Here is a 24700-nt window from a genome sequence, read left to right on the forward strand (position 1 = left end):
GGAAGACTCTCCTCTAGGTTTGCCAGTGACTGTTCCATTGTCTGTTTACATTGGGTGGGGATGTTGTTTCTTGATTTGACATTTTTCTTGAGTTTCTTGTTCTGCCCATTTGAAACTGGAAGCAAGATTAATACTAAACAGGATTATAGTTTTTAGATATAACCAACCTGCCCTCTGTAGCTGGCAGACACTAGATGCTCACAATTTTTGATTGGTGTTATTACTCTTTCTTCCTGTGCACTTACAGACCAGTCTGATACAACTACTGATAAGCGATTTACACCCAAAACAATAAGCCTCTCAATCCAATCTCTATTGTCTTTAAGTCCCTCTGAGCCTAGGGAATAATTAAACACCTAGATATACAGTATTGCTCAACAGCCATCAAGTGTAGATCCATGCATTATAAGGGTTGAAAGACGAACAGAGGACCAGAGATAGAAAAATAGAATGAGAGAGGTCAGGGGAGGTACAAGAGGATTAACATAGGAATGTAAGAATATTATGGTAATGAAGAAAAGGTATAGCATAAGGATAACTGACCTAAGTTGGTAAGTAGGTAGCGTATTTGAGTACAAAGTTTGGAAAGCATTAGAATAAAACTTATGTGGTGCTGCATGACTAGCTCTTAGCCCAACCAGTGGCCTCACAGTGGACCATGGGATGGATCTGCGAGCTTCATTCTGAGCACGCTGGGCAGATGTTTTCCTGTGTTGCTTCCAGGGGTGGCCCCCAGCCAAGGGTCTGGGGTTTGAGAGTTTCCAGGGGCTCTCAGTAGGACCAGCAGGAGACCGCTCTGTTCCCAGGGGCGGGGCCCAGCTGAGGATGTGGGCTCCAAGGGCGGAGCTGCGCCTTTTTGATTCTCGGAAGGCCAGCTTGGCTACTGGTTGGCCCTTCAGATCCCTGCTGTGTTTCTACTGCTTTGTCAGAGAGTCTGTGACTGTGGTGGGCCCCCTCGGTGCTGTCTTGCTCAGGCTTCCCAGCTGGAGGATGCCCCGATCAAGATTCTGGCTCCTATTTTCCCTCAACCCCTACCCGCTGTTGTAAGGCAGGGTCCCAGCGCCCTCCCCTCTCCAGATCCAGTGGCCTGGGAGAGGAGCCTGATGGGTGGTTGGGATCTGGGACAGCTCTGCCTCCCCTGGTGTGATGCTGAGTCTTATGGTCTGCCCACCTGTCAGTCTCCAGTGAGAGGGCTGCGAGTTGAGCCCCTTGGGTGGGTGGGAGTTGGGACAGCTCCGCCTCCTTTGGTGGGGTGCTGGGTCTTAGGTAGCCTGCCTGTCAATCTCCAGTCAATGGCCTGAGGGAGGGGGCTGTTGAGGGAAGGGACAGGATTCTAAATTCCTTGCCCCCTGCTCCTGCCAGTCTTTCTCGGGCGGTGGAAGGGTCTGAATTAAGTTCTATTGCTTGGCACCCGCTCTGCTTTCCCTATGTGGTTTGGGATGCGCTGTAGTACTCACGCCTCTGTGCTCTGTCTGTGGGTGTTCCACGGTGGTGGGGAGTCTTTCACTCCCCTCCGGTCTCCTCCGGCGCCTGTATTCTGTGTCTGGGTTCTGCTGCTTTCTGTTCTGGTTCCGCATCTGGGTTCCGCTGCTTTCGCGGCTTGCTGGCCCAGTCCTATGCTGGTTTCTGTGGGTCTGGGCTGCCCGGCCCGGCGCCCTCCACCACCGCTGCGAGGGGTGGGGGAGGAGTCCTCGCATTCCGATTTCTTTGAGAAAGTTGGATGTGAGCTTTATCTGGATTTCTTTTCTGGTTTGAGTCCTTCTCCCTTGCTGTTTGAGTTTGTTGTGGATTTGTTACAGTAATTGGCTCGTGAGACTCCCTGTTTCTCTCTTTCTGTGAGAGAGAGCTAGGCAGCATCCCTATTGTCTCTGCGCCATCTTCCTTCCACCCAATTGATGGATTTCTATGAAGTCAGCTTAGAAAACACCGCCGGGCATGATGTCTCACTCCTGTAATCCTAGCTACTCAGGAGGCTGAGATCTGAGGACCTTGGTGCAAAGACAGTCTGGGCAGTAAAATCCTTAAGACTCTTATCTCCAATTTACCACCAGAAAATTGGAAGTGGGGCTGTGGCTCAAGTAGTAGGGTAGTAGTCTTGAGCTGAAGAGCTCAGGGACAGCACCCAGGCCTAGAGTTCAAGTCCAATGACTGACATAAAAGGAATAGGAAAAGAAAAAAGAAAACAATATTAGTTGGGTGCTGCTGCCTTAGGCCTATAGTCCTTGTTAGTTAGGGGGATGAGATGTGAGGATTTAGAGTCTGAATCCAGCTGTGGTAGAAAAGTCTGTGAGAGTCTTATCGTCTACAAACCATTAAAAGCCAGAATGGAGCTGTGGCTCGAGTAGTAGAGCAGTTTCCTTGAGCAAAAAAAGTCAGGGACAATGCCCAGGCTCTGAGTTCAAGCTCCAAGAGCAACACACACACACACACACACACACACACACACACACACACACACCAAAAAAGAAATGAACCCCCCCAAATAAAACCACGAACATATGATCACCTTATGATCCTATAGAAAGACGGGTATTGTATATGCGTGTGTGTTTGTGTGTGTGCGTGTGTGTATGTGTGTGTGTGTGTTGGTTCCTGGCCTGGAATTCAGGGCCTGGGAATTCTCTCTAACCTTTTGTGCTCAAGGTTGGTTCCACTTTTACCATGACTCTACTTCTCACTTGTTCCTATTTAACTGCAAATAAGGTCTTGGAGGACTTCCTGCCCAGGACGACTGTGAGCTTCCATCCTCAGATCTCAGCCTGTGGAGTAGCTGGGGGTTCAGGCTTGAGCCAGTGGCATCAGAACTGATTTTTGGTGTTCCTTTAGTGGAGGTCACATCCTGTACACACAGTGACATTCTGAGATTTGTTTTTCAAATCTGGATGCAGATTTTTCTTTCCTTGATGGATTGCTCTGCTGAGTGACAGGGGTGAATGCAAGCTCCATCTAATCTAGATCTTAGGACCTTCCAGGTTTCTCATTGTTTGTTGTTCCCTTACAAGTGAGGGCGCACCTCCCCCCCTCTCTGTTGTGGGCCTTGAATTTTATGTCTGGGCACTATCTCTGAGCTCTCAAGGCTAACACTCTCCTTGTTTGAGCCACAGCACCACTTTTAGTTTTCTGGTGGTTAATTGGAGGTAAGAGTCTTATGGACTTTCATGTCCAGGCTGGGTTTAATCTGTGATCCTCAGATGTCTGGCTCCGAGTAGCCAGAATTCAGGTGTGAGCACAGGTTGCCCCATTTACTTCCAGCACTTTTATGGGTAGAGATAAGAGTTCCACAGACTTTCCTGCCCAACCTGGTTTTGAAGAGCCATTCTCACATCTCAGCCTGTAAGACCTGAAGCTGAAATTACAACAGGAAACCATAGAGAATGTAAGGAGAGATATTGCCAAGACTAGTACTTTTTGGAAAGTTCTGTAATATTGTATTAAATAGGAGGAAAAATTGACAAAAGGGATTTCAGTAAATCGAAACTTTATTCAGAGCACAGGAAATGCTGATGAGAATGAGAGAAGTGCTTTGTGGATATTCACTTTCAAAGAGCCCCAGTCCCAGGAGAGAAGCCTCTCAGATATTCCACACCAAATATTAAGTATCCACAATTAAATTGACTTTACAGTGAAGTAAAGGATTGTTAACACAGTCTTTAAGAGAGGTAAAATTGACTATGAAGAAATCCATGAAGAAATATTGAACCTCTTTAGCTACACATGGTGTGCAAATCAATAAAACCCTGTGATTTTGTATTATGTCAATCATGAAGGAAATCTACAACTAGTTCTGGTGAGGCTGAGAAGAAAGAGGCATCCTCAGACACTGTTGGCGTGGATGTCACCTATACAGTTACCATGGAAACAAGTTCATACCTGAGTGGGAAAGAGAAATTAGTAAAGAACAAAGAAAAGAAATAAAACCCTTGAGTTAAAATCTCATATGTATGGACATAATTGCTGTTCAGAAAGTGTAGGAATTCTACTTGGATTCTTGTATGTGTTTATTCCGGTTCTGCGAAGTCAAAAATAAAACTCATCTTGCCAGGTGGCAGAGACTGATATCTGTAATCCCAGCTGTGAGGGTGTGAGGCTGAGATCTGAGGATTGTCGTTTAAAGGCAGCACAGACAAAAGTCTATGAGAGTTCCATCTCTGAATAGCTCCCCCAAAAGGGGATTGTGTAGATGTGTCTCAAATGGTAGAGGGATAACCCTGACCAAAAATGCTATTGGAGAGCACCCAGGGGCTGAATTCAAGTTCCAGGGCTATCACAGAAGAAGGAGTAAGAGAAGGAGGAGTAGGAGGAGAAGGAGAAGGAAAAAGAGGAGGAGGAGGAGGAGGAGGATAAGAAGTTGTTCAGAATGTTAAGAGGAAGAATTGACATTGAAGAGGATAACTTAGGGGGATACTGTGTAAGCTGGGATTGTGATAAGTGCTTTCTATGTTCAATTTAGAAATGCCTTAATATGCCTGAATGGGTATATTAAGGACAATTCACATTGAAAAGAAAAAAAGATTTTAAAAAGATAGCATGTAGAATTCTTTGTAAGACATGGCCACACATTGACAAACAAAGCCATAGGGCTTTGCATAGTAGACATGACCTAATATCTCTTTTGTCGATGGAAAATATATACTGAGTCCTATAAGGTCAGAAAAATTTTGACCATGCTGAAATTCAGCCGACTTGTCTTCTCTCTTCCAATGGACTACTTTGTTATGTGGTTCAGAATCCATCAAGACAGGAGACTACTCTGCCTGGCAATCTCCCCAGAGCCCCCATCACGTCCTGGTTCCTCAGGGTGTAGATGAAGGTGTTTAGCATGGGAGTGACCACTGTGTACGTCACCGAGGCCATCTTGCTTCTGTGGGCAGAGGAGGACACTGCAGAGCTGAGGTACACCCCAAGTCCTGTCCCATAGAACAAGGAGACCACGCAGAGGTGAGAGACTCAGGTGGGGAAGGCTTTGTGCTTGATAGCCGTGTTGGACATCTTCATTAAAGAGGAGAGGATCTGACGGAAAGGGAAGAAGATTCCTAAGGTAGGAAACACACAGAACAGCACAGTAGCTACATACATAGAAATGTCATTGATGAGGGTGTCAGAGCTGGCCACGTGGAGAAACTGAGCTAGTTCACAGAAGAAATGGGGGATGGTGGTTCCTGGGGAGAAGGTTAATTTCCTCATCAGTACAACATGGATTAGTGAGATGCAGAAAATGAGAAGCCAAGACACGAGGACAAGGAGGCCACAGAAGTGAGGGTTCATGATAACTGGGTAGTTCAGTGGGTGACAGATGGCCACAAAGCGATCATAAGCCATCATGGTCAATAGGAAATTATCCATTCCAGCAAAAAACAGAAAGAAATACACCTGAGTGAGGCACTCTGGGTAGGAGATGTCTTTCCTCTGGGTCTGGATGCTCACCAGCATCTTGGGGATGGTAGTAGTAGTAAAACAGACGTCCACAAAAGACAGGTTGGAGAGGAAGAAGTACATGGGGGTGTGGAGGTGGGGGTCAGAGGTGACAGCCAGGATGATGAGCAGATTTCCGAGCACTGTGATCAGTTCATGGACAGGAAGATCCCAAAGAGCATGGGCTGGAGTTGAGGGTCGTCTGAGAGGCCCAGGAGGAGGAATGGTGATTCCCCTGTGTGGTTTTGTGCTGTCATAGCCCTGGCTGTTCTCCTTGGGGCAAGAAAGCAAAAGTTCAATCAATACCCACTGCTAGGTCAGGTGCTCATGCCCACCCAGGGAAGCCTTTTTCTTTCTCTGATTGCTTCCCACGGGAGTGCTCTGCCAAGCCAATCACTTTAACATTACAGTGTTTGGGTAAATATCCTTTGTTTATTATTCCCTGAGTTTTTGATGTCTTTATTTTCTGGTGGTATTCCTGAGGCTTTTAACTCAAGGCCTGGGTGCTGCCCGTAAGTTTTTTTTGCTTAAAGCATTTTGCTAATTCAGATCCACTTCCAGCTCTTTGGTGGCTCATGGAAGATAAGAGTCTCACAGACTTCTCTTGACCGGGGTGGCTTTGAACCATGGTCTTCAGTTTTCAGTCTCTTGAGTAGCTTGGACGACATGTGTATCACCAGTGCTTTTCTTTGATTTCCCTTTTGAAATTTAAAGAGATTGATTTTGTTACAACCTTGTAGAATATTGCAAAGTGATTTCATGTGCCCCTTTTGATAACCTCCATATTTTTAATCCTATCAACTGTATAATAGTGATGTATTATTTATTTACAGTGGCAACAGTCTTTATTTTCTGATGTGACACTTGTCATGGAAGTATTTTTATATAAATAAAGTTCTTGTAGAAGCCACTTATAGATTTCAAATCATCCCTATCTATCTGTCTATTTGTTTGCCTATATAGTTATCTCCTAAGTGACATAAAGGACATTGATTTATTTGGCTGTATTAATTAGTAGCCCTCAGAAAGTTATTCTTTTAATATTAAATATATTTTTAACTTATCCTTAAGTAGTTGTACCAAGGGGTTTCAATTCACCCTATCAGTTTGTGACCACAATGCCTATTCATCAAAGTCACTCCTTCCTTGCTCTCCCCATCTCTCCAAGCTCTCCCCATCCCAAAGTTTATCTGGTTCTAGCTTCCTACTTCTTCATTGAACATTAGTAGTGTTTTTCCCCACCCTTCCTCCCCCCCATCCATCCTCCCTCCCCTTCCCCAGGACCTCATCTCTCAGAAAGTTCTTTCAACAATTATTTTACCACTTGTGTATGTGGCGCGAATATTCACAACCTAATAGGCCTGAATAGGGAAATGCAATGGTGTCCTCATGGAACAGTCCTGTAGGGTTTATAGAACATGGAGCAAGCGTCTGTCTCCTAAATCTGAAGATTTGCTGGGAACATCCTAACAAGTGGGGGTCCTAGCTGTCATCAGCAATATCGTCTTAAACCCAGGCAGTGTTGATGGACAGAACAGTTTTCACGACACAACACGGTAAGTCTGTTACCTGTGTGGCTTGATTGCAATATGTAGTGTGGCTAGCTGTGGATGGCTCCTCCCAGACAATGCTTTCCAGGTGACCTCTTTCAAGATGAGGGAGTGAGAAAAAAAAGCATATGAGCAACATAAAAAAGAGGAGAAAGTAGTATGCCAATAAAACAACCCACAATGAGCTTAGTGCCTGTGGTCTCTATGCCTAGCTACTCAGGAGGCTGAGACCTGAGGTTTGAAGTTCCAAAACGTCCTGGACTAGAAAAGTCTGTGTGATTCTTACCTCCAGTTTGAAGCACCACCCTAAAACAAACTGAAGTGGAGGAGCTGTGGCCTTAGTGTTAGAGTTGTAGCTCTGAGACAGTATCCAGGCCCTGAGCTCAAGCTTCAGGACTGGTGCATATGAGCATTCGTGAACATGTACACACACACACACACACACACACACACACACACACTACAATGCACACGTGAGGTTTCAGAGTACAATAAAAGCTGTTGAAGTACCAAAGCAAAACCCCTTTGTACAACCCACACATATGGATTAAAAACATTCTTTTTTACCTTATTCACACTAGTTTATTGGTATTAGTACAATTAACTTACAACATATGTTATAATGGCAATTTAAAACCCAATTGGAAGAATATGCACATAATTGATGACATAAACAATAGTTTACATTTACATTCTGGTAAGTGGTAATTTCTAGTGGTCTCAGAAGCATAAAATACTGGTAGATTGCTATTCTAGAAATTACCTATTAATATCTGTGGATTCAAAAACCTTCTATGCACAGAGAAGAGAATGTGCATGTGCTCTGTATTCAGTGGGCTGGTAGAGGAGGGGAATTGAGAAGTTGCTGTGAGGATCAGAGAATGAGGGTGAAGAAGGCCCATTGTAAAGATTTCTTTTTCAATATCCTTAATGTTTCCTTCACATGGGTAAATTCTGTCCATTTGTGGGTTGTAGGGGATTTCTTGTGTCACTATTTATCATTGTGTGGATATCACTTGGGTCCTGTGACAATCTAAGTGTAGAAGAAATGAAAATGTCGGCTATGTGATAAGAAGTTAAGATCATGGTAGGCATGGTGACAGAACCCTATCATCCTAGATACTCAAAAGTTAGAGGATAGTTGCTCAAAGTTAGCCTAGAAGCATAAGACTCGACCTGGAAAAAGAAGAAGGTGGAGGGGCCTTGGCTTAGTTTGTAGACCACTTTTTCTATCAAGTGTAAGATATTGATATGAGCCTGAGTGCCACCTTTTCCAGGATAACTCAGACCAGCTTGTCAACCATATAACAATCCTAACATATAGATCTAGACAAAACCAAATAGAAACAAACAAGACATTCAAAACTGTTGAAGAACAATAAGAGAGTGTGTTGGCAACAACTTCAGGAATGGAAGCCCACGGAACATATGGATGTTGGTTAACACCAAAATTCACTGCAAAAATAAGTCACTGAAGTTGGGTGTCAGCGGCTCACATCTGCCATCTTAGTTACCCAGGAGACTGAGATCTGAGAATCAGGGTCAAAGCCAGCCCCAGCTGGAGTCTGTGAGACTCATTCCTAATTAAGTACCCAAAAGCTGGAAATACAGCTGAGGTTCCAGAGATAGAATACTAGAGCACAAAAGTTCAGGAACAGGGCACAGCCACTGAGTTCAAGGCCCTTCACACACACACACACACACACACACACACACACACACACACACACACTGAGAATTCCTCTAAGTACTAGCCTTATGAATAATGGGCTAGGCATTTGGCCTAGTGGTAGAGTGCTTGTCTAGCATGTGCGAAGATCTGGGTTTGATTCCTCTGTACCACATGCATAGAAAAGCCACAAGTGGGGCTGTGGCTCATGTGGTAGAGCACTAGTCTTGAGGAAAATGCCCACGGACAGTGCTCAGGTCCTGACTTCAAGCCCCAGGACTGGCAAAGAAAAAAAGAAAGAAAGAAAAAAGAAAGAAAGAAAGAAAGAAAGAAAGAAAGAAAGAAAGAAGAAAGAAAGAAAGAAAGAAAGAAAGAAAGAAAGAAAGAAAGAAAGAAAGGAAGGAAGGAAGGAAGGAAGGAAGAAAGAAAGAAAGAAAGAAAGAAAGAAAGAAAGAAAGAAAGAAAGAAAGAAAGAGAGAGAGAGAAAGAAAACCATTGGGGGTAGATTTTCTTATGGACACTAAGTGGAAACAAACAATACATCTTTTTTTGCCCCCCCCCCCAACCCCGCCTGGTCAAACAATACATCTTAAATCATATATGCCAGCAAAGTATTTAGTGAACATACCTGAAAAATAAAGGTTAATCAATACCTGGTGTCCAATATATCTTTTGTGGGTGGTTAATGATTGCATAATTGGACACAGGGAAGCTGACCCACAGGCTGATTCTTGGGAAAGAGTGGGGGAAAGCTAGAGACTTTCCAGAAACGAACTTTATGGGGAAAGATGCTATGGACTCTAGAAAATGAGAGAAAGAAAGGAAATCAGAGCTTGGCAAAGCATAAGCTTAGTAAGGATGAGAAGTTCCTTGAAGTCCTGGGACCTCACTGGCAGATGTGGGCATCTGCCCTTTTCAATCTCATTATTCCAAGGGTTTGCCTGGTACTTAGTTTTCTTGTTACCTCACTCTTGTCATGAATTTATATTCCATCTTTCTTCACCAGGACACCCCCGTTCTGTCTTTTGGTTATCACCAAAGATTTCCCTTGTCCCCAATTTCTCCTCAGAAGAACGGCTACAGTTTTCATGAAGACTGGAATCGGAGAAGGGAGTCAGAAACGCATGTAAAGTTTCTAGCATCTCCATAGGTGAATTATAATCAGATCTCTTCATTAACTAAATTGTCCTGTTTTCTTTCTGGTAGTCTCCAAACGGTTTTGTTCCCATGAGGTAACATGTAGATTACAGAATGGAAAAGGAATGGTAGGCCCAAATACCAGAGAGGCCCTCTCCTGTGAAATAAGAAATTCTCTCCTCCCCAACCCCATGCCCCCACCCTGATTCCGGTTGTCTTACAAGGACAGCCAATCACAGCACAAAAGCAGAGACTCCAGTAAGCGATTTTATATCTGATATTGGGAGAAACAACATGCCCCCCCACCCGTGAAAAAAAGTTGGAGAACCTATATTTTTTGTTCTTCTTAGTTTAGTTTTCTTTTTGCTATTCTGCTTAGTCTTAGATATATAGTCTAAAGTGAGCCCTAGGCCAGTAATAATATGACATTAACCAAAGGACAACGAAAGAGAAGAGAATAACAGTACATTAAGAACAACAATCACATAAGATAAAGCTCTTGTTTCCATATCCTAGAGTTCCTTTCATTTAGCCTCATCCTATATGACATTATGTATCTAGGTTTTGAGCTATTGTAATTCTCTGCTAGGAGAGTCCTAGGTGTGTGTTGATTATTACAAATGAGGGAAAACATTGAGCCTATGTTCCTTTGGGTCTAGCTTACTTCACTTAAAATGATTTTTTTCCAAGTCTTTCCGTTTCCTTGTGAATGGGGAGATGTCATTCTTTCTAATGGCAGCATAGAATTCCATTGTGTAGAAGTACCACATCTTCTTAATCATCTACTGAGAGACATCTGGTTTGGTTCCATGTCTTTGCTATGGTAAATAGTGCTGCAAAATAGTGGCTTTCATATGTCCTTGTTTCTGGATGAGTGGGTAAATGCCAAGGAGTGGAATTGCTAGGTCACATGGGAGCTCTATGTTTGCTCTTTTAAGGAACCACCATATTGCTTTCCACGGTGGTTGAATGAGCTTACACTCCCACCAGAAGTGTGGTTATTGCTCAGTTTTCTATCTACTTTTCTTTATTTTCTTCTATTTTATTACATATTTCTTTTATGGCCAGAGATGTTGAGCATTTTTTCATGTGTCCATTGGCCATTCTTATTTCCTTTTAGAGCCGTCTCTCTTTAAGTCTTTAGGCTACCTTTTAATGGGATGGTTGTTTCTTTGAGAACTTGTTTTTGAGATATTTAAGTTTTTGAACCATGTGTATATTTTAGCTATGAGCTATATCTGTTGTATGGCTAAGTGAAGATCTTCTCTCGATCTGTGGGTTTTCTATTTAACTTGCTAGCTATGTCCTCTGCTATATAGAAGCCCTGAAGTTTAATGAAATCTCATTTGTCCAAACTTTCTTTAATTTGTTGTATTTCTGGACCTTTATTAATAAAGTTTTGACCTGAGCCAAGGATCCCTAGTTTATCTCCTATTCCTTCCTGTAGAGTTTTCAGAGTGTTTGCTTTTACCTTGAGGTCTTTGATCCATGTGATATTTATTCTGATACAGGGTGACATATAAGGATCCAACTTTAATTTACAGATGCTTAAGCAATTCTGTCAGCACCATTTGTTGAGGAGGCTTTCTTCCATCCTATTTCTCTTTTTTTTGGTCTTCTTATTGAAGATTAGGTGACCATAGGTCTGTGGGTTGATTTCTGGGTCTTCAGTGCTAGTCCATTGGTCTTCATGCTTGTTCTTGTGCCAGTACCAAGCTGTTTTTCTTTTTGGTTCATGGGGTTTGAACTCTGGGCCTGCAGGCTGTCCCTGAGCTCTTCAGATCAAGGATAGCACTCTACCTCTTGAGTCTCAGCACGACTTCCAGTTTTCTGGTGCTTCATTGGAGATAAGAGTCTCATGGACTTACGACTTCCATGCCCAGGCTGGCTTTGAATTGCAATCCTCAGATCTCAGCATCCTGAGTAGCTAGATTACAGCCATGAGCCTCCAGTGCCCAGCTCCAAGCTGTTATTTTATTGCTACAGCTCTGTAATAGACTCTGAAGCTTGGTATTGATATTCCTCCCGCGCTGTTCTTTCTGCTAAGGATTGCTTTTGCTATTTGGGGTCTTTTATTATTCCATATGAATTTTTGGATTGCTTATTCTATGTCATTAAAGAATGACATTGGGATATTGATGGACATTGCACTGAATTTGTAGATAGCCCTTGGCAAGATTGCTATTTTCACTATGTTAGTTCTTCCAATCCAGGAGCTTGGGGGGGGGTTCCACTTCCTTAATTCAACTTTAATTTCCTTTTTCAGGTTTTTAAAATTTTCATCTTAGAGGTCCTTTACTTCTTTGGCTAAGTTAATTCTTATTTTTTGAGGCTATTGCAAAAGGAGTTGCTTTCCTGACTTCTGCCTTGCTCTTCTCATTGTTGGTCTACAGGAAAATCATTGATTATTTTTTGCCAGTTCTGGGCTGTGAACACAGGGCTTGAGCACTATCCTTGGGCTTTCCTCAAAGCAAGCACTCTACCACTTGAGCCACAACACCACTTCTGCCTTTTTCTATGTATGTGGTTTTCAGGAACTGAACCTCGGTCTTTGTGCAAGCACTCTACCACTAGGCCAGACTCCTGGACCAGCCACTGATATTTTGAGGGTTAATTTTATACCCTGCTGCTTTACCAAAGTTTTGAATCAGCTCAAGTAAGTTGGGAGTGGAGTCCATAGGGTTCTTTAAATACAGAATCATGTCAACTGCAAAGAAGTAAAGTTTCACTTCCTCTTTCCCTATTTGGGTCCTCTTTATGTTTGCTTCTTGCCTTATTGCTCTGGCTAGAAATCCTAATACAATATTGAAGAGGAGTGACACATTTTACTGACACGTTTTTATATAAAATTTGCATTTGACAGAAGTCATTGGTGAGAGTTAAATAATACATAATTTAACAATATGATTAAGTTACATTCTGTTTTTAGTAATTTCTTATCTTCACATTTGATAGATGGATGTTTCAGCTTAACACCTCCCTGTAGATGTACATTGCATATTAAGACAAGTCAGATTTCCCGTCACTCTCCCTTTCCTCTTACCCCTTCTCCCATCAGACACATGAAGAACCACACTTCATTTTTTTTCACAGTATTATGCCTATATTCTCTCATAGCTCCCTCTTCCCATTCATTTCATCCTCTTCTACCAGCCTCCCATTCAAGAGTCTGGTTTTCTAGGTATTTCTTTGGTGAAAATTTCTGGGAGCTATTCTAAGGCCTTACAATACCACACTGCATTCCTGCATCTTCCATTCTGAACCATACTTTTCATCCTCTCATCTATGTATAGAGCACACAAGCTTTTCTTATCAGAGGAAGAGCCTCAAATCTATTCTTTTGGACATTCTTTCCACGTTAGTGAGTCCATAGAGATTTGTATGCCTAGAAACAATCTGTTTAATTGTGAGCTCTGGGAATTAAGCATCTAAGATCAAAGGAAAGCCAATTATCAGCCTGTCCTCTGACATCTCCATAAATATCTCCAATGTTATATTATTCTACAACTGGAATTTCTCCTGTGTCAACCTATGTAAGCTTGATTGTGAGGAGTGGGGCTGAGATTTTATTATACTTCAGGCATGCAGGGATCTTTTGATCTGTACTTCATGACCATGACCCAACAGAGAAGCAGTTCAACCCAGTAAGTATAGAGTGATATCACAGTAAATATGCAAGCATGCTTTGTATAACTTTCCTGGTGATCCAGAGATTTCATTCATATAGAAAAACACAGTTCTATGTCCTGTGTCCTTAACTAGAGAGAAGAACAACTATTTCTACATAACAAGGACAAGCCAGCAGTTGCAATATGCAACTGGAGGAGGATGAGGAATAGCAGTAATGAGAACTTTCTTAGGACTTTTGTTCTGCTAAAGGTTACAGAAATCTGACTTCAAAGCTTTCTACTGTGTTTTGTTTTTCCTGTAGTTGAAAATGTTTCCTAATAGAATATGATTGAACACACTATTCTTTCTTTTTTCTTTTTGTCGGTCATGAGGCTTGAACTCTGGGCCTGGGTGCTGTCCCTGAGCTCTTCAGCTCAAGGCTACTGCCCTTAAGCCACAGTGTCACTTCTGGTTTTTTTAGTGGCTAACTGGAGCTAAGAGTCTCAGGGATGTTCAAGCCTAGGCTGCCTTTGAACCGTGATCGTCAGATCTCAACCTTCTGAGTAGCTAGGATCACAAGTGGGAGCCACTGTGCCCAGCTTGAACACACTACTCTTTTAGAAGCTGTGGTAGATGGTAAGGTTAAAAAAAGAAAACTGTGAAGCCATAGTTCTGTTTGTCTATTGACACAGAATATCAAATTTTGGAAAGTGGGATCTGTTAAAGACTTTGATAGGCACACAGTAGAAACCAGAGCATCTGTGTCACTTCTCTCTGACATCCAAGAAGAGGATGCTGATTTCTTCTTTAGGAGATTCCTAATTGGTCACAAAACAGAAAAGCAGGAGTCATGGCTTGAAATCAGTACAGGAAGTGCTAGGTTTGATCTATGACAGAACAGGAAGGACTAAATGTCAACCACCATTGCTCATATCAACATACTCCTAAATTCCTGAAACTGGTTCAGGGAAAAGTAGATATAACATCAGGTATTGATTTAGTCATGTGTAGAAAAATGCAACGAGTTAAAAATGTATACTTTATTCCCAGTGCTGGTGGCTTACCCCTGCATTCCTAGCTACTGAAGAGGCTGAGAGAGGTTCTGAGGATTCAAGTTAAAAGCCAGCCCAAGTAGCAGAACCCCAGAGGCTCTTATCTCCATTTAGTCACTTGAAAGTCAAAAGTGGAGCTCTGCATCAGATTGGCTCTCTTTAGAGCCAATCTAAAGCAATGTCGATTATATCTGTCTACAAAGAAATGAAGACCTGAATGTTTATGGAAAAACATTGTTTTCATTTCTCAATTAAACAACAGATATTGAACTCCCAAAAAAGATAGAGCTGTGGCTCAATTGGAAGAGCACTACTGTGGGCAGAATGGAAAGATTCAAATTCTAGGACTCACTGTCTCTGTCTCTGTCTCTCTGTTTCTCTCTCCCTCTTTTACAACACACACACACACACACACACACACACACACAAACAGAATGTCAAGATGGAAATTAGTAAGTGAATGAATGAGGAAGAAATTTTCTGGGAGACAACAGGTGCTGTACAATATTTTCTAGAACTGATTTGTTTGTATGAAATTAATGTTTGATAATTCAGTTCTGTATATTTTATGAAATGTTTTAAGTAGCATATCTCTAGAAATTTCACTATTCATGACTTCAGTATTTCTTTATTATAAAATAAAGTTTGTAGGAATGTTTCTTTCATTCTTTTTGTTGGTTGGGAGACTTGTACTCTGGGCCTAGACACTGTCTCTGAGCTCTTCAGCTTAAAGCTACAGCCCTACCCCCGAGCCACAGTGCCACTTCTGGTTTTCTGGTGGTTAATTGGAGATAAGAGTATCATGGACTTTAGCACATGGGCTGGCTTTGAACCGTGATTCTAAGATCTCACCGTCCTGAGTAGCTAGGATTCCAGGTGTGAGCCACCATGTCCAGCAAGAATGTTTCTTTATAGAATGTATGAGAATGAATCTCACAAAGAAAGAAGACCACTGTGGAATATCTTGTAATAACCTTACAAAAATATGGTGTATTTTCTGTGATAAGAAAGCACTTCCTGTAATGCTCTAACGTAGGTGAGTATCTAAAATGCATTTATAAAAGGGGTATATGAGAAAGAAATCCAGGATGACTGGTCGATGACAACTGAAACTATTATTGATGGACTCAAAATAGTCCTCAACTAAAACACTTGAATTCAAAATTATTGCTGAATTCTGAGTTCTTCAGTAGTTATTGCACTCATTTTTACATCAAAGGTGTCCAATAAATATAGGGCTGCGTAATCTAACACACATCTCAGAATTTTATCTCCAGGGACTCTCAGATGACCTTGAGCTACAACCTATGCTCTTTGGGCTCTTCCTGTCCATGTACCTGATCACTGTGCTTGGAAATCTGCTCATCATCCTGGCCGTCACCTCTGACCCCCACCTCCACACCCCCATGTACTTCTTCCTCTCCATCTTGTCTTGTGTTGACATTGACTTCACCTCTACCCCGGTCCCGAAGATGCTGGTGGACATCCAGACTCACAGCAGAGCCATCTCCTATGCGGGCTGCCTCACCCAGATGTCTGTTTTTCTCATTTTTGGCAGTATGGAAGTTTTGCTTCTTACTGTGATGGCCTATGACTGCTTTGTGGCCATCTGTCACCCCCTGAATTACCTACTCATCATGAACCTTCGTCTCTGTGTTTCCTTGGTTCTGATATAATTTGTAGCCAGTATCTTGGAATCTCATCTTCATGTGTTGATGGCATTACTGATCACCTCTTTCAGAGAGGTGGAAATCCAGAATTTCTTCTGTGACCCTTCTCAAGTCCTGGATCTTGCCTGTGCTCACAGCTTCACAGATAACATCATTAAATATTTTATAGGTACATTATTTGGTTTCTTTCCCACCTTAGGGACTCTTTTCTCTTATTATAAAATTACTACCTCACTACTGAGAATTCCAACATCAGGAGGGAAGTACAAAGCCTTCTCCACCTGTGGCTCTCACCTGTATGTGGTCTGCTTATTCTTTGGGACAGGATTGGAGTCTACATTGGATCCGCTGTGTCACATTCTCCCAGGAATATTGCAGTGCCCTCAGCAATGTACACAGTGGTCACTCCTCTTCTGAACCCCTTCATCTACAGCTTGAGGGACAGGGACATTAAAAGAGCTCTGAGGAGACGCTACAAGGCAGCAAGCTGGTGACAAGATAGGTTACATTTGGTTATGTTGTTGGTTTTATTGTTGTTCATTTGTGTGTGTGTGTGTGTGTATGTGTGTGTGTGTGTGTGTGTGTGTGTGTGTGTGTTGTTCTGGGACTTGTTTTCAGCCCCTAAGCACTGTTCCTGAGCTTTTATGCTCATGGTTGTCCCTCTACCACTTGAACCGTTCCTCCACTTTGTAAACTTTGGTGATTAATTGGTGATAAGAGTCTCACAGATTTTCCTATTGATGCTGGATTTCAGCTGGGATCCTCAGATCTCATCCCATTGAGTGAGAAAGAATAAAGGTGTAAAGCATCACCTGCAGTGTCTTTTTTGAAAAGCGAATCTATCTGTGCATGCAGACCTCTAAATTCAGCCAGACAGTAAAAATCATGTTTTGGTTATAATTGCTGATCATGTTCACTCTTTAAGGACATCGTTCAATGATGCATTTATTTGATATGTATAAATGTTCTATTTTAATGTACATTCCTTTATACACATTATGAAAGGTATGAAAGGTGTAGAAATTTCAGATAGAAAATTTCCTGAGATGAAGGGTAATAAACATACCATGTTGTAATAGTATACCATACCATATTATAATAGTAACTAATATCTAATAAAAATTTAAATGGGTCAAAATGTTAGTTATTTCTCTCTGTGTACTTTACCAGAATAAAAATGGTTCATGAAAAGAGATGGGTGCTTTTTTCTTTATTGTGATTAATTATACACACAATCATTTTTACACATATAAGGATGATCATTATGATTTCCAAAGCTTGTGTTAACAAAAAGATACAAAGAGATCAGGCTCTACATAGGAAAATACTTTAACTCTTGAACATTAATGATAAAGTTGTATCTTCTTGATTGGGTGATAGCAAGATAACTAGAAAGCCAAGAGAATGGGAAAAGATTTTACCAGCTATGCATTAGACACGAATCTCATACCTTAAATATACTTAGAGCTAAAAATTAATCCACCCCCAAAGAAATTCTTGAAAGGGCCAGGAGTTTGGCCTAGTGGTAAAGTGCTTGCCTAGCACGCACCAAGCTTGGGTTCAATTCCTTAGTACCACATACACAGAAAAAGCCAAGAAGTGGTGCTGTGGTTCAAGTGGCGGAATGCTATCCTTGAGCAAAAGAAGCTCAGGGACAGTGGCCAGGTCCTGAGTTCTAGTCCCAGGACTGGCAAAAAAATGAAAAGAAGTCCTTAAAAGAACAACAACAAGCACCTGGTTAATAAGTGGGCTAAACATTTAAAGAGAGACTTCTCTGATGAAGAAATAAGAAGAGGCAATTGATACACAAATAAATGTTCTCCATCTTCAGCCATAAAACATTTCTCAATAAAAATCATATTGATACTTTATCTCACTCCAATTAGAATGGCCATTATGAAGAAAACAAATTATAACAGATATTGGTGGGGATGTGGCCAAAAGGGAAACATTACTACACTGTGGGAATGTGAACTTGTTCAGCCACTTTAGAAAGCAATATGGAGATTCCTCAAAATACTAAACATAGAACTTCCTTATGACCCAGCAATCTCATTCCTGAATATTTTACCCAAATGACTATAACCAGGCTGTACTAAAGCCACCAGCACAACCATGTTAAGGTTTACTATAGCCAAGATATAGAATCAATCCAGATGCCCCTCAGTGGATGAATGGATCAAGAAAATATGGTATATGTGAATATACACAATGGAATTCTATGCTACAATTAGAAAGGATGACATTGGCCCATTTGTAAGGAAATGGAAAGACTAGGGAAAATTTTATCAAACAAAGTAAGCCAGACCCAAAGAAGCATAGGCTTCATGGTTTCTTTTTCTTTTTTTGTGGGTCATGGGGCTTGAACTCAGCCTAGGTGCTGTCCCTGAGCTCTTCAACTCAAGGCCATCACTCTATCCCCGAGCCTGGGCGTTTTCACTGAGCTCTTCAGCTCAAGGCTACCACCCTACAATTGAACCAAGCCCCACTTCCCATTTTCTAGTGGAAAATTGGAGATAAGAGTCTCTGGTCCTTTTGTGCTCAGGCTGGCTTTGAACCTTGATCTTCTGATCTCAGTCTCCTGAATAGCTAGGATTACAGGCATGAGCCACCATGCCTGGTATTTTCCCTCATTTGTAATATTAGAATATGCTTATAAATTTAGAAGTAAACCCAATGGACAGGAAAAAACAAAAAAAATTATACTTGCACATGATTACTTAAATAGGACTGTAAACATCCACACAGTGGGAAGAAATGAGGATATTCTTAGGAGAGAATCACAAGGGCTCAATATTTAGGCGCATATAATCATATCATTTCATGTTTATCTAAATGAACTCCAAGAAACAGAAATGAAGCTTTTTTTGCCAGTCCTAGGTCTTAAACTCAGAGCCTGAGCACGGTCCTTGTGCTTTCTCAAGGCTAGCACTCTGACACTTGAGCCTTGGCACCATTTTTGCTTTTTTCTGTGTATCTGGTATTGAAGAATTGAACCTGGGTCTTTGTTCATCCTAGGCAAACATTCTACCACTAGGCCAAACTCCTAGCCAAAATGAAATTTTTTTAATTTTTTACCTTTTGTGGGCTTTTTCCCCCCTCCTGTTTTTCCTCTTTTCTTACTGTTTTTGATTTCTATACTTTTATCTTGATTATAAGTTTATCTCCTTTGGGGAGGGAAAGGGGAAGCACAGAGATGATGGGACAAAGAGCAAACTAATTCAGTAGTGATACTTGCTAGACACAATGTTGGAAATGAACTATAAAACTTGTGGTCAGAAGGGACAAAAACAGGAGAAAATGAGGGAAGAGATAACACTGTTCAAAAAGAAATGTACTCAATGCATAACTTATATAACTCCCCTTTATATTACCTCTGCAGTAAAAGCAAAGTAAACCAGACCCAGAGGGAAAAATGTATACCCCAGGCAAAATCATGAGACCCTACCTCCTAAAAGCCGCAGGACAGAGACATGGCTTTTCATGGCTGATCACTTGCTAAATAAGTACCAGGCTCAGAGTCCAATCTCTAGTACTGCAAGAAAAGCAAACACAAACCTCAGATCACAATCTTATTTTCCACTCCTGAGAATACATGCAAAGGAATGTAACTTGGCATATAGATGCAGGCACACCCAAGTTTATCAGGGCCCTGTTCGCAATAGTTAGGCTGTGAATCTGTGCAGGTGCCTATCAATGGATATAAAAATTGTGGTACATATACACAATGCAGAACTACTGAGCTATAAGAAGGATACCATTATTTTGTGAATAGAACTAAAGACTATCTTGTTCAGTGAAACAAGGACAGATATCAAGATGCATTGTGTTCACCAATAAGTGTGTAAAAATGAAACAGCCTTGTATATACATGACTCACTGATGCTAATAGGAAAGTTAACAAAGTCTGGTAGAAAGACATAGATAAAAAGAAGAAAGACAAGTATCAAGATTTGTCTACTATGGCACATGCAGATGCTATATACATGCACATCTGAATAGTATTGAAACAGATTGTAGCTATGAGAATAACACAATTGAAGCTATGAAGATTCTAGAAGGAAGGATAAGGGAGGAGGGAAAGAAAGAGTAATACAGGGTGTGAATTTCATTTAAATTGGTTATATAACTGTATGGAAATATAAAACCTGTGTGTAAATACTTTGATAGGATAAAATAAAAATTTAAGAATGATACTGTGATTCAGGCACTGGTGGCCCACACCTGTAATCTAGTTATTCAGGAGGCTGAGATGTGAGAATTGTGGTTCAAAGCCAGCCAGAGAGGGAATGTCTGTGAGACTCTTGTCCGCAGTTTACCACAGAAAAGCCAGAAATGGAGCTGTAACTCACATGGTAGACTGCTAGCCTTGAGTAAAAGACTGGGGACAGTGCCCAGGCCCCAAGTTTAAGCCCCAGGGTTGTCATTCACATACACAAAAAACCACAACCATGAAAAAGAAATTTTACTTAGAGATAAAACTACTAAGAATATAGAAAATGATGTTTGATGGGCCGGGAGTTTGGCCTAGTGGTTGAGTGCTTGCCTAGCATGCACGAAGACCTGGGTTTGATTCCTCGGTACCACGTACATAGAAAAAAGCCAGAAGTGGTGCTGAGACTCAAGTGGTAGAGCACTAGCCTTGAGGAAAGTCCAAGGACAGTGCTCAGGCCCTGAGCTCAATGCCCGGACTGCCAAAAAAAAAGAAAAAAAAAGAAAATGATGTTTGATTCTTGACATATATCTAACTCTCCAAATTTATATGTAATTTGTGTGCTGTGTCATTAACAATTTTTTAAAGAATGTGCTGGATTTTATTTATTATTAATATTATTATTATTTTTATTATTATCATCATCATCATCATTATACTAGTCCTGGGGACTGAACTCAGGGTCTGAGCACTGTCCTTGGGCTTTCCTCAAGGCTAGTGCTCTACCACTTGGGCCACAGCACCACTTTTCTATGTATGTGGTACTGAGGAATTGAACCTGGGTCTTCGTGCTTGCTAGGCAAGCTCTCTACCACTAGGCCAAACTCCAGGATTCTATTTTATTATTTTTGAGGTAGGGTCTTGGTAGGTAGCCAAGCTTTGAACTTTTCATTCTCCTGTGTCAGTATTTGAAGTTCTGAGATTATAGGCATGAGTCACCTGGCCTTTGTGTGTACAATTCATTTTTATTAAGACTAATGGGAATTAGAAAATATTGACAGGGGTGACACTGGTCAAGATGCATTGTATTCATAAGCTGTTTTGTTAAATGGCAACTCATCTGCATAACTACTTAAAGGTAAATTTGAGCAAAGAAAAAGAAAAATATAGATTTATATCTTAAAGGACAGAAGAAAGGAATCCAGGTGACATAGTCCCCTTGAGGAGTGAAAGGTCTCAAGCCTTACCAAAAATACTAGGTTTTTATTTTGTTCCTATTTCATCAACATTAACAAGTCCTCAGAGACAGAGATACCATGAGCTAATTTGCCTGATGATCCGTATTCAGCCTTGAGCTCTCAAACTAGATGATTGTAAATAACCAGCTTGTGTTTTCCAGTTTTGAAGTTTACTGATTCAAGTTCAGTTGCCTTGCTTCATCTCTATCCAGACTTGAGGCTTGTGTCAGGAATCCACACAGGATTCTGTTATTCTGTGGGTCCTGAGGACAGAGCTTTCCTCTCCATCACGCACCACTGATCCCGGAGGGGATGGGGGGTCATTCCTTTCTCATTCTCCCTGGTAATGGTGGTATAGTCTGGTGAGTGCTGTGGGTGAGCCTGGCAGGCTGGATTTGGGTAGCATTAAGAACCTTACCATTAAGATGCAAAGATGGAGCAGCTAGCTAAAAACTGTGCCCCAAATGCAGAGTCTTCCACCCTCCTTCCCCCCAGGAGCCCTCCATCCCCACTGGTGCCTGGATCATTTTCATTTGATATGAAATCATTTTCAATTTCCTCTCTGATTTCTTCATCGGCCCAGAGATCATGCAAAACTTTGTTATGCTATCTCCATGTGTCTGTATATTTCAATTAATTTGTTATTTTTTCCAATTTAGGATCCTTGAAGATATAGAGAATTCTTGTCTTTCACTTTGGTATTTGTTAAGACTTGCTTTATGGCCTGAAATGTGATCTAACTTAAAGAAAGTTCAACGGGTGACCGAGAAGGGCTGGTGACTCATCCCTACAAGCTGAGCTACTCAGGAGGCTAATAGAGTACTGTGGAGGTATCTATCTGTTAAGTTTATTTTATCTATGGTGCTGTTTAACTCTTTGAGTTATCTTTTTGATTTTATTTTACTTAGTGGTCTATCCAATGATGAAAACACTGTGTTCAAGTCATTTATTTTTATTGTATCGGGACCTATCTAGTTTTATTTTTCTGGTCCTGGGACTTGAATTCTGAACATTCTGGACATTGTTCTTCAGGTTTTGTACTCAAGGCTGGCACTCTACTACTTGACCCAGATCTTCATTTTTGGCCTTTTGCTGGTTATTTAGAGATAAGTGTCTCATGGACTTTTCTGTCCAACTGGCTTGGAAAAATGATACTGAGATGCCAGTCTCCTCAGTAGCTGGGATTACAGGTGGGAGTCACTAGATATTTTATTGTACTCAAAGCTTTACCTGGATTGCTCAAATACACATCACTTGGGTATATCTCGAAAATAAAAGGAATGCATGAAAGAACAAATGACGGATGATGGGATTTGTAAGAAATTAATATTTTGGATGAGATTTTCCTCTCCCTTGAGAATTTCCCTGTTGCATTGATTTAATCTGAATGTAGTTTTAGTGTTACACACTGGTATACTTACATTTCTTTCTTTCTTTTTTTGAAGGTGCATTAATTCACATATATTGATACCCTTCCACATGTCTTGGTCCCATTACCCTCCTCCCCACCCCCGTCTTGGTTTTCGCCCCCTTCCCTGTCCAATTTCAAGTAACCAAATACTAATGTATCCATTATTTCAGATAAAAAAGTGAGATATTGTATCAATATGAGATAACAAAGGAACAGCAAAAGAGATGAGATAACATAGCATATTAAGGAGAGCAATCATTCATTATATGGCTTTTGTTTCAATATCCTAGAGGTCCATTCAATTAGCTTCATATTATATGGCCTTATGTATCAAGTTTTTGCTCTATTGCAAATCTCTGCTAGTAGAGCCCAAGGTTTCTACAGGTTATGACGAATGAGGGAAACCATTGAGCCTAAGTTCCTTTGAGTCTAGCTTACTTGACTTAATATGATTTTTTCTAAGTCTTTCCATTTCCTAACAAATAGGGCGATGTCGTTTTTTCTGACACCAGCATAGAATTCCATTGTGTACAAATACCACATCTTGTGGATCCATTCGTCAACTGAGGGACATCTAGGCTGGTTCAATATCTTTGCTATGGTGAATAATCCTGCAATGAACATTGATGTGCTAGTGAATAGAGTATGCCCTAGTTTATGTATGGTTGGGTAAATGCCAATTAGTAGAATTGCTGGGTCATAGGTAAGCTCTATGTTTATCCTTTTGAGGCACTACCATACTGCTTTCCATAGTGGTTGAACGAGTTTGCACTCCCACCAACAGTAGCAGTGATCCCTCCTGGCCACATCCCCTTCAGCATCTGTTGTTATTGGTTTTCCTGATCCTGGCCATTCTAACTGGAGTGAGGTGGAATCTTAGAGTTGTTTTGATTTGCATTTCTTTTATGACCATAGATGTTGAGCATTTCTTCATGTGTCTATAAGCCATTTTGTTTCTTCTTCAGAGAAGACTCTCTTTAAGTCTTTGGCCCATCTTTTAATGGGATGGTTGTTACTTTGAAGATTAGTTTTGGAGTGATTTAATTTTTTGAGCTGTTGATATATTGTAGATATGAGGCCTTTGTCTGTGGTATGGTTGGTGAAGATTTTCTGCCACTCTGTAGGCTTCCGAACTAATTTACTAGCTATGTCCTTTGCCATACAAAAGCTCTGCAGTTTAATACAGTCCCACTTATCCAGCCTTTCTCTGATTTGTTGTGATTCTTGGTCCTTATTAAGAAAGTTTCGACCTGTGCCAAGGAGGCCTAGTGTATCTCCTATTCCTTCTTGTAAAGTTTTCAGTGGGTCAGCCCTTACCTCGAGGTCTTTGATCCATTTGCAGTTAATTCTAGTGCAGGGTGACAAAGAAGGATCCAACTTTATTTTTCTGAAGGTGCTTAACCAGTTCTGCCAGCACAACTTGTTGTTCTTCCATTCTATTTTTGTGGCTCCCTCGTCAAAGATTAGGTGGCCATAGGTCTGTAGTGTAATATCTGGGTCCTCAGTTCTCTTCCATTGGTCTTCAGGTCTGTTCTTGTGCCATTACCAAGCTGTTTTGATAATTATTGCTGTGTAATAGAGTCTAAAGTTTGGTATTGAAATTCCTCCAGCGCTGTTCTTTCTGCTAAGAAGTGTTTTTGCTATACGGGGTCTTTTATTATTCCATATGAAATTTTGAATTGCCTCTTCTGTTCCTTTAAAGAATGCCATTGTGATATTGATGGGTATTGCGTTGAATTTGTAGAATGCCCTTGGCAAGATTGTCATTTTCACGAGGATGATTCTTCCAATCCAGGAGC

General features: G+C 41.2%; 2 pseudogenes; one reads left to right on the forward strand and one right to left on the reverse strand.

Moving 5' to 3' along the window:
* Positions 1–4722: 4722 nt before the first annotated feature.
* LOC150068393 (olfactory receptor 7D4-like) lies at positions 4723–5669 on the reverse strand (annotated as a pseudogene).
* Positions 5670–6937: 1268 nt separating this feature from the next.
* LOC150068394 (olfactory receptor 7E178-like) lies at positions 6938–16593 on the forward strand (annotated as a pseudogene).
* Positions 16594–24700: the final 8107 nt, after the last annotated feature.

Source organism: Megascapheus bottae, chromosome 1 (assembly GCF_031878675.1).
Source record: "Megascapheus bottae isolate mThoBot1 chromosome 1, mThoBot2.hap1, whole genome shotgun sequence".
Lineage (NCBI taxonomy): Eukaryota > Metazoa > Chordata > Mammalia > Rodentia > Geomyidae > Megascapheus > Megascapheus bottae.